A 10978-nucleotide genomic window follows, 5' to 3' on the forward strand; every position below is an offset into this window, starting at 1 on the left:
CAATTTATTGGTAAAGGCTATGAGTGCGGAGGCTTGTTCCGCTTTTCGCTTTCTGATTTCAGTAATAAGTCTGTGAACCATATTTGTGGCAATGTTAGTGATGATACCGGTGTTTGGCATTCTCGTTTATGTCACATTAATTTTGGTTTAATGTCTCGGCTATCCGAGTTTAAGTTTAATTCCGAAGTTCACCATTGCCAAAGGTTCTAAGTGCCACAGTTGTGTGCAATCAAAGCAACCTCGGAAGCCTCACAAGGCGGCCGAGGAGAGAAACTTGGCACCTCTTGTTAAGGTCTAAGACCCCGTGTGTGGCCCGATCTCGCGAATGACCCAAGATCCAAAGGGGAAAGAGAGGGAGAGGCGGAAGAACACGAAGAACGCGAAGAACACGAAGAACACAACGCACACCAACCCGATACAATCGATACTTACCCTCGTGGCTCGATGGACCACGCCAATAGAATCACCACGGGAGAGACTCGAGGTAGAATCCCGGAGTGAGAGATCGGTGTTGAGGATGGAGGTAGGTGAGGGAGAGAGAGTGGGCTACACTAGAATCTCACTCACATAGATCCAATCATACAACATGGGGTGCCTTGATACAAAGGGGATGAAACCCTAGGGAGACAAAGCTCAAAGTCATGTTTAAGCCTAAATCTTGTCTAACCAGCTATGGGGGCGAGCTGGGGTCTTATATAGGCATACAAGGCAGCTCGGGTCGAACGGGTACAAGTTGGTGGGTCAAACCCGTGAAATCCGGTCCAGGGGCCGGTCCGACCGGGCGTGGGACCGGGCCGTCCGGTCCAAACCGGATTCTGGGCCGGCCGGTGACCGGGCGAGGCTTCCGAAGCCCCGGGACTGCGTCCGGATGGCACAAGCGGAGATTCCGGTCGAAACCGGCCAGGCTGGTCAGGGACCCGGTCAGACCGGCCCTGGGGCCGGGTGGGCCGGCCTGTGGCCCGGTTGACCGGCCCTGGGACCGGCCGGCCTTCCTCCTCTTGCCTCTTCTTCCTCTTCCTTCCTTCTTCCTTCCTTCTTCTTCTTCTTCTTCCTTCTTCCTTGCACCATGGGAGTTCCTTCTCTCTTGGTCCTTGTCGATGTCGGCACCTATAGACACAATGATGATAGGCATGAGGTAGCATGCCATTCAAGTTGGTGTTGAGATCGACCATAGAGAGGAAAGAGTTCACCTTGACGTATATGGCGGGGTTTTGTGTTGTTGGTCCACTTGGGGGACTCCTTGGCCATGGTGTAGCGTCGACGATAGGCGGGGCTGCACTTGACGGTCTTGAGGCGGAGGTGTGCGAAAGCCACCCCGCATCATCTCCCCCCCCTTGGGGAAGAGTCGTCCTCGACTCTTGCTCCTCCTCACCGATGAGGTAGATGGGAAGGACTTGTATAGGTGCCCTTGTGTCCTTAGGGAAACTCGTCGTAGTGCAGGCGTCTTTGTTGTAGTCCATCACGTGTCTCCCATGTAGTGGTGGAGGGGCCAAGTCTCGGTCGAAGAAGAACAAGGGGAAAAACAACTTGCAAAAGGAAAGCTTGTGGATGCCAATTTGGTGACCGGCGAACAAGAGGCTCTCAATCAAATACGAAGCATCAAGTCGTTTCTCCAAAAGGCATTGGGCAAAAATGGTGATCAAAAGAGTGTCGATGTATCCAAAATGTGATAGGACAAAAATTTGTGCAAGTAAAAGTTTGCTTTGGAAGGTGTCAAAAATGTGGTGTGTAGCATTGTCCCACACAAATGGAACAATCAAAAGGCAAGTATCGGCGGCAAAATTTGGGGCAAAATTGTTATGTGCAATGGCAAAGCTATGGAGACTTCTAGCTTGGGAAAGTATGGTTGGCGTGAGCCGAGTATGGGTATCCTCAAGTATCAAAGAATCCATTGCAATTGCCAAAGATTTAATGAGAAAACCAAAGAAGAGCAACTTTTGGTGTGACATGTGGCACAAGGTGCATAATGCGTCTCTCACATGTATGACATGGTCCTTGAGATTCTCGGAGTGTATGATGATCTCATCAAGACATACAACAACCATTGTGCCAACAAGATGTGTCAAGAGATGTTGCTTAAGAGGCAAAAGAGGTGACGAGGAATTGGACCAAACCGGAAACTCGTCAAGACATGGCAAAAGAGGGCTAAAGCTTGTGGGAACATACCCTTTGGTGTGATTCCCGCGGGTTAGGTTCTTGATGGGGTAGCTCTCAATTGCGCGTTTCGTGAGCTCATGCTCCGTAGCGGTGGAAGTGATCGGTCGGGTACCTATACACACAATGGAGAGAACAAAAAGCGTGTGTGCATGGTAGAGGAACACATCATCCATCATGATGTTCCATGTCTTGTGCACATCACCATTAGTGTCAATCAAGATAGTATGAAATGCATGGCGATGGTGCATATGGCAAGAAGGTGCATTCATGGCATGTGGTAACTCATGATCATCAAAAGTAGAGAAGGCTATGGGGGCCATCTCATGGACAATGAAATAAGCATTCTTGCATACCAAGCATAAGAAAGAGCAATTGTTCGCAATCTTGGATGCAAGGATCATGGAATAGTGCAAACATGTGGGGCAAAGCATGTGAAAGCTAATGTCATCATTGTTGTCGACAACCCTATGGAAAGAGCAAGTGTTCATCAAGGGAGTCACAACACAAGCATGAGCATAAGCATTATCATTGCAAGCAAGCGGAGCAAATAGGAAACTTTCATAGCATGGCATGTTCGTGGTATCACAATCAATCAACTCCACATGATCAACAATGTTAGGAAGCAAAGCATCACATGGGAATATGAAAGAATCAAGTGACGTAGCAAATGTATCATCAAGATCATGCATGCGCTCAAAAGTCATCATGTCCACTAGTGGGATCATGGCATCATCAACACCTATGTTACCTTTGTAGGCCGACTCATGTGAAGTAGGTGTTGTGGAAGTAGGAGGATCCATGTGGTCGACATCTTGGAGCAAGCATGGTGAGATATCGTCATCTTCATGCACCATGTACATCTTCTCCATGAGCGGGAACTCGTCCTCTGTGGAACCTAGTGCAACATAAGAAGACACAAGCGAGGGAGAGGTTAATGTGTTAGCAAATGCGATGTCCTCCATGGACCTATCATCTACCTCTCTCAACTCACTTTGTGTATCACTCATGTCCTCCAAATGGAAGCACTCAAACTCACATATGGGGTGGAAGTCACTCAACTCACTATCACTCTCGCTCAAGTGGGCTAAGTGGCTCTCATGCTCACATGGGATTGGTACCAACTCATCAATCAAGCATATGGGAGTAGGCTCGACTTGCTCATCTCCATGCGCCTCCTTGGTTGAAGGGAACTTCCCATGCTCAACCATCTCAACTCCATGCGCCTCCGTGGGTGAAGGGAGAATCCCATGCTCACCATGCTCAACTCCATGCGCCTCCGTGGGTGAAGGGAGAATCCCATGCTCACCATGCTCAACTCCATGCGCCTCCGTGGGTGAAGGGAGAATCCCATGCTCACCATGCTCAACTCCATCGCCTCCTAAGTCGTCCTCAAGTGGTGGCATCTTGGAGACTTGTGCATTGAGCTTGTCGAAGTAGAGCTTCTTGGCGCTTGGCGTTGTGCATTGCCATGCCACGTGACCCTTGGCCTTGCACACCTCACATAGGAGATTGGGACATTCCCGTGGAGGGTGGCCTTGTTGCTTGCACTTGTAGCATCGGAGTCCATAGGCATATGACGAGGTAGGGGCCATTGTGGTGGTGGCGCAAGAGGTAGAAGTCGCCTTGTGAGGAAGGGCTTCATGTCGAGGCTCTCGTCTTCTTGCCTCATCACCATGTCTTGATGGGTGTCGTCGAAGATCCGTGGAAAATGTTGGTCGATGGCGATCATGAGGTGGCTTGTGGCGTCGAAGATCATGTGGTGACGTGTGTCGATGGAGACCATGAGGTGGTAGTGGTCGACGACGAGCATGAGATGGTGTGAGTCGATGACGGTCCTTGCCATGCCTAGATGATGGCTCATGCGACTTGGCATGTTGCTTGTTGTGCCTTGAGGAGCTTGGAGAAGCGTGTCGATGCCGAATATGTTGGGGACGCTCTTGATGATCCACATGATGATGCCATCGTGGAGGTCCTCGATCTTCATATGTAGCTCCATTGGCCAAGTAGGGGTATGTCGGAGCATCGGCGGTGGACATGGTGGGGTCGATGTCGTCCTCGTGATGGTGCTCCACCATGTTGTCCATGCTTGTTGAGCAAGTGTCGATGTAGAGCTCGTCGATGTCGTCCATGTTGGCGATGCTCTCGGAGCCATAGTCGGTGTAGAGCTCCTCGATGTCGGTCATGTTGGCGATGCTCGCGGAGCCATAGTCGGTGTAGAGCTCCACATGTTCCTCCACATCCGCGGTGCTTGAGGAGGTATCATCCTCGAAATGCTCCATGTAGTCCTCCGTATCCTCGTCTTCGCTATCCATGTTAGCAAGACAATATCTATATGGTGTATGTTAGTGGAAGAACACTACCTCGCAATCTTACCGTGGTATGACAAGATTGGGGTGATCCAACAAACCGAGAGTTAGAACAATTGTATCGGGCACTCACACAAAGACACACGCAAAAGCTAGCAAATATGGTGTTAGGTGAGTGTGGTGGAAAGCCAAAAGATGAAATCCGAAATCAAGTTTGTTGTTAAGGGTGGGTAAGATCCAAAAACTCAAATGTCAAAGCGATGATCACTATAAACACGGAAAAGATGTGGAACTCACACACGGGATAAGCGGGGTTAGTGCGACCAAGGAATGAGCGGAAAAGTGTATAAAGCCCGAAAGCAAGGTTGCTCGGTGTCACACTGTTGGCGTCAGAAACCCACCGGCGGGCAGTGACTGGCCAACACCGTAGAGCCGGGAACAACTTAGGGCTGCGGCTGGCCCCAGTCCCTCAGAGCGACGGCCCGCAAAGCCTCCTGGTCGCGCGCCGATGCAAACCGCAAGGGCGTGCCACCCGACCTATACCTGGTCGGGAAGGTGTGGATGATGCCTCGCTTAGTTTCTCCGCAGGGCACACACGTACACGTTAAATACGAGCCTCGATCGGCTCTCAAGTTATCCTGTGAATCGGCTCATGGAGCCGATCCACCCATGATTCGTCCAAGGTGGCCGAATATATGGTGGTCCTGCTTGATCAAGATAAAGCATATGAGATCCACGACGATCTAGGGTTTTCACCGCATAATCGGATCATCCTACTCACGATTGGGCCTCGCGCTCGCGCACGGTGACCGTAAGACAGCCCTAGACAAGGCCTAAAAACCAACACGAGGTTGATCCTCGGAACATCCTGTCTAGGGCCAGCAAACTACACCCTACACGCCGCTGGATCCTCCAACCCTTTGTAAGGCCTAACTATTGCGAGATATTAAACTAATCCCCGATAAATCAAGGAGCAATCGTAACGGATCAGATCTACTAAATAACGATCAAGCGGGGTGCCGCCCCCGCACCCATGATGAGGTACAAGGACGGCTAGATGCGCAAGGGTTGCACTACGACGAGCATATGATACTAAGAACAATGCTAACCCTCACACATCTACGATAACTACGTTGCTCGCCATCAAAAAGGCTTCGATACGAGCAACGCATGAACAACGTGGGCAGGCTCGTGCTGCCTAGATCGCAAGATGCGATCTAGGCAGCATGGTGCTTACCGGAGAAACCCTTGAGACGAAGGGGTTGGCGATGCGCCGAGATTGGTTTGTGTTGAACGTTGGTTGTTGTTTATTCCATAAACCCTAGGTACATATTTATAGTCCAGGGGACTTTCTAATGTGGGCGTGCACTAAACCGTGCACGAGATAGATTCTAACTTCTAAACTGAGATGCGATCTAATATGTTACAGATACATGGGCAGTTTAGCCCAACTTGGTATACAAGGCCGATTCACGTATTTCTTCCATGTATAATCTTCACGTCCATCTCGATCGCGGCCCACCTCTAGCTTGGTCAAATTCTGGTGATAACACATGCCCCCCTGGTTTTGGAAATGACATTTCCAAAATCATTATGCTTCTCTCTCGTCGGGTCATGTCGTGGCAGAGCAGAACCGTCGCAGAGTCCTTCATCATGATAACTTGCCTTCTCAACTTCTCTGCACGATTTGACAGTTTTGGCACCACCCCCTCGGAAACTGTTCGACCATGTCTTCTTCTTCCTCCGCCTCATCGGGCTTTCCCATCGAGTCCTCCTCTTCCCGCGAGCCGACGCCGGAGTAGAACCCAGCGGAGGTCCACGCGGCCAACACTCGCCGCGCCATCGAGGCCGGGGATGAGCCCAGCCATGATTTCTCCATCTGGTCAGAGGACGACAAGTCCCTGACTGATGGGGAGAGCGATCTCCGCTTCCTCGTCAAAAGGGAAGCAGTGGAAGAAAACGAGGACGATCGCTTTCCCTGGGATGGGTCCACCTCCTCTGCGGAGGCGGCAGAGGAGGAGGAAGAAGAGGACGACAGCTCCTCCGACGAGCCGCCGGCCAAACGCCACTGCCTCTGGCCTGGGAACCTCAGCGACGTCGACAGTAACGATGACGACGCTGATGATGAAGATGAGGACAACGAGGGTCTGTTGGCGGTCGGCCGGAGCAGCGACGACGAGCGGGCGGGGAGCAGCGCCAACAGCAGCGGCGACGGCGACAACGACGAGGGCAGCGACGGCCCCTAGATAGGATCGTAGCATAGGGCCAATAGTAGTAGGCGGGGCAATGTATCCCCTAGGACTTCCTTTTGAGAGCAATCAGCTCTTTGTGTAAGAAATTTCGTCCATCAATGAAGAACTTTCCCAGTTTGATTTTGCCTTTAGCCGATTTTCCTCCGTCATGATTTTGCCGATTTGTCCCCCTTTGCCAATGCATAACGAGCCGATAGCAACGCATCGGTCCTTCGACATTTACCCTTCCATCCTTCAACTGATGATTCTCTTTCCGGAAGATACTGTGGGATTTCCAGGAGAGCCCTTAAAATTCCCCCACCGGTTTCAGCGATCCTCCTCAGCGAGCGCTCATCATTTTGCGAAGAAGGTTGCGACGAAAGATTAGCCGATGGTACCCCAACCGGCCCCTCAATAGAGCATCTACCAGGCCTGTTGCCCCCCGAGTCTTAGCCAAGGCAAAACAGAGACGAGGATGCGCAAATTAGCTGAATGTGCCTGGGCTTGATCATGCAGAGCCAGCCGATTTTCAAGGTGAGCTGCCCCCCGAGCTTCTTCAGTCCGCTTCTAGCGCCTCGCTAGTCAAATCGGCTCCTTTCCTTTGGCGGATCTAATGCAATCCATCCTTGACCTGATCTGCACGTCCAGGCTGCTCTTGGCATTTTTCTTGAAGAGAGGATCCGAGCCCTTAAACTACTCCATTGAGGAGTTCTTCCATCAAAATCTCCCTTCGTGCTCCACTGACCCTCTGATCGTAACAGTTATTCCTCTTGAGTCGATGGCCCTGCATCGGCTTTCATATCCTTAATTCTAAAGTCGATGCCCTTGCATCGGCTGTAAAATGTTTAAAAATTTTAGGCCGATTTGTGTATCGGCCCCCATACTTAGTATTATCCATCTAGGTGCCCCCCCGAGCCGATTCTGTCAAGAGAATTGATGGTATCGGCTCGTCAGGTAGTCCCTGTTGGGTCAAACGTTGATCCCGTGCAGAATGGATGGTGAGGATAATCTTGGCCGATCGCCGGAATCGGCCTCCACGTTGCTTGCTCGGTGAAGGTTTTGTAATATCCCTTCATCAGTTTCGGAGGGCCGATCGCAAGGATCAGCCTTGCCACGTTGCTTATTGACGTAGTCTTGCTACTCGCCCAGGCCGGTAGACAAAACCAGCCCAATCTCTGACTTTATCACGTTAGTGCGCTTGCTGTCGTTCACCTCGAGTGCATCGTGTAATCGTGGAGCCCTACACTTCGCCGGACGAACGAGCACCATGTTTGTGCCAGCCGATGTTTCATCATCGGCTTTCCTTTGCTTGGGGCGCCACTCTTTTCTTTGCGGCAGTCCCTCTTCATCCAGGGTCCTCTGGACTTTCGCAGCCAAATCCGGTCGTGCCTTCCTCAGCGTATGCAAGTATAACCTTTCGGCTTCCTCCAGACCGCGCAATCGCTGAACCCTGCGCTTTTGTGAATGGCTGAGACCATCGGGGCACCACCTTGGACGGTGGTACTGTCTTCTTCGTCTTTCCCCTCGTCTTCCGAATCCTCGAGATCTTCCAACCGAGGGATCTCAGCACGTCTGTTTTGTGGTGGGAGAGGCCCTAGGCGCTCGAACACAGACACGTTGGCTGCCTCCTTCTTTTTCTGGTTGCATTCTGGGCAGTTGCCGATTGTTGGTAATCGGCTCATTCCTGAATCCCAGCAGTGTCTGAAGAAGGGGCAGTCCCAATGCCTGTCCGTATCGTCCTGCTCCCTGGCGTGGCGCTCCTGCCGCTCCTCATCGTGATTATGTCGACGATGTCTTCTATCGTTTCTGGCCAGACGGCCTCTTTCATCATCGTCGCCGTGTCGCCGGCGTTGATCATACCGACTCACGTACTTATTGAGGAGGTGATCAGAGAGGGGTCGTTGATATCTTATGTTCTTAACTTCCCCCTCTGTGACGTAGCGCTTGCCATCTTGACGGAGCCGATCGCATGGAGCGGCCCCCTCTGTGTCCTTGCTCTGAGAGCAGCTGTCCTCATCCCCGTCCTTCTCGGAGCGGTGTCCAAGCTCTACCATGCTGATGTTGGTTGAGAAATCAGGCTGGCACCCTCCGAGGTGGGCAAACTCCACCATGTTGACGGCGGGGAAGGGGTGTGTGTCGACCTTCATGGCATATTGGTTAAAAATTAGTCGCCCATTTTCTATTGCCATCTGGATCTGCTGACGCCACACCCTGCAGTCGTTAGTGGTGTGGGTGAACGTGTTATGCCACTTGCAGTATGGCTTTCCGTTCAGCTCTTGCACCGTGGGAACTTTGTGGCCTTCGGGAATCTTTATATGCTTCTCCGCGAGTAAGAGATCGAAAATCTGCTCGGTCTTCGTCACGTCGAAGTCGAACCCTCTTGGGGGTCCTGGTGGCTTCACCCATTTGCAGGTTACCGGGCCCGCAGCTCGAGTCCACTCAGCCATCGCGACCTCTTGTTCTCCCGTAGCGACTTCATCTTCGCCCGCGTCAACCATGGTAACCACACGCTTGAACTTGTCCCGATAGACATCCGGGTGACGCTGTTCATACGCCGACGCCTTCGTACCATGTGCGCTAGTGACGGGTAGTCCGCTTGGGAGGCCACGTCCTTGATCGATGATGATAGACCCACCACCGCCAACTCGACTGCTTCTTTTTCGCTTACGTGAACCGAATAGCATCGGTTCCTAACGGTCCTGAAGCGCTGGATGTATTCTGACACTGTTTCCCCGCGCTTTTGTCGTACTTGTGCCAGATCGGCAATGCCAGCCTCGGAAGCCTCTGAGTGATATTGCTCATGGAACCGTTCTTCCAGCTGCTTCCAAGTCTGGACTGAGTTCGGTGGCAGTGATGTGTACCAACCGAAAGCCGATCCTGTGAGGGACTGTGAGAAGTACCTCACACGCAGCTCGTCTGACGCTGAGATCATGCCCAGCTGTGCCAAATATCGGCTCACATGCTCGATGGAGCTGGAACCATCCGATCCGCTCGAACTTTGTGAAGTCCGGGAGCCGATACTTGGGTGGTAGCGGGATCAATTCGTACTCGTTGGGGTACGGCTTGGTATAGCCGACCGTCTTCCTTTTCGGCATCATGCCGAACTGATCTTTCAGAATCGTACAAATCTGATCCGCGGTGATGGCTGCAGGTGCCGAACCTTGAAGATTCGCCGGAGTGGCGTACTTTACCAGCCATGCTTGTTTTTCCGGTTCTGAGCCAACTGCAGGAGCTGGGCTGCGGAGTTTTGTCGGGGTGGCGTATTTAGCTAGCCACGTCCGCTTCTCGGGGTCCGCCTCCGACGTTCCTCCCGTTGTTCCGTAAGTCCCCGCTGTTGCAACCTGGTTCGAGGGTGCCCAGGCGCTGCACTCTGGCACGTATGCGCATGCGTATCCGTGCGGGATCTCCTTGGGCGCGTCATGTAGGAATTGGTAGTCACCGGGGTCACCACCAATCTTGTAGACGACGTAGGCCGATGCGTTCGGCGCTCGTGCGCTGCCAAGGCGAACGGCAGCGGTGGACGGGACCGGAGTGGTACTTCTCCTTGGTGAGTCCCTAGAGCTGGTCCCGACGGAGCATACCGATGGCTCATGATCTCCCGGATCACGCGCGAGCGACGCGCTCCAACGTATTCACCGAGGCTCTCGGAATGGCGGTGCAGCCGAATGAGCCACCATGAAGTTGATCTCCTCGACGCAGCGACCTGGTGCGTTCTTCCGACGGGGTGGATAGATCCACTCCATCAAGGGCGCCTTCGGTGAGAACCCCTTCCATCCGATGCCATGGGAGCGGGTCCTCGTGGAAAGAGCCGATGAGGTCGGCTTCGAGGAAGGTTTTGACCTCGTCATACTTCTTCTTGAGCTCGCCATTGAGCTCCTCGTAAGTGACCGGAGTTTCTTCCGCCATCTCGGATGTAGATGGCGATGTGGTGGATGTTGAAGATTGTCCCACCGGGCGTGCCAGAATGTGTTGGCGTCAGAAACCCACCGGCGGGCAGTGACTGGCCAACACCGTAGAGCCGGGAACAACTTAGGGCTGCGGCTGGCCCCGGTCCCTCGGAGCGACGGCCCGCAAAGCCTCCCCGGTCGCGCGCCGATGCAAACTGCAAGGGCGTGCCACCCGACCTATACCGGTCGTGAAGGTGTGGATGATGCCTCGCTTAGTTTCCTGCAGGGCACACACGTACACGTTAAATACGAGCCTCGATCGGCTCTCGGGTTATCCTCGTGAATCGGCTCATGGAGCCGATCCACCCATGATTCGTCCAAGGTGGCCGAATATATG

The sequence above is a fragment of the Lolium rigidum genome, chromosome 4 (assembly GCF_022539505.1).
Source record: "Lolium rigidum isolate FL_2022 chromosome 4, APGP_CSIRO_Lrig_0.1, whole genome shotgun sequence".
Lineage (NCBI taxonomy): Eukaryota > Viridiplantae > Streptophyta > Magnoliopsida > Poales > Poaceae > Lolium > Lolium rigidum.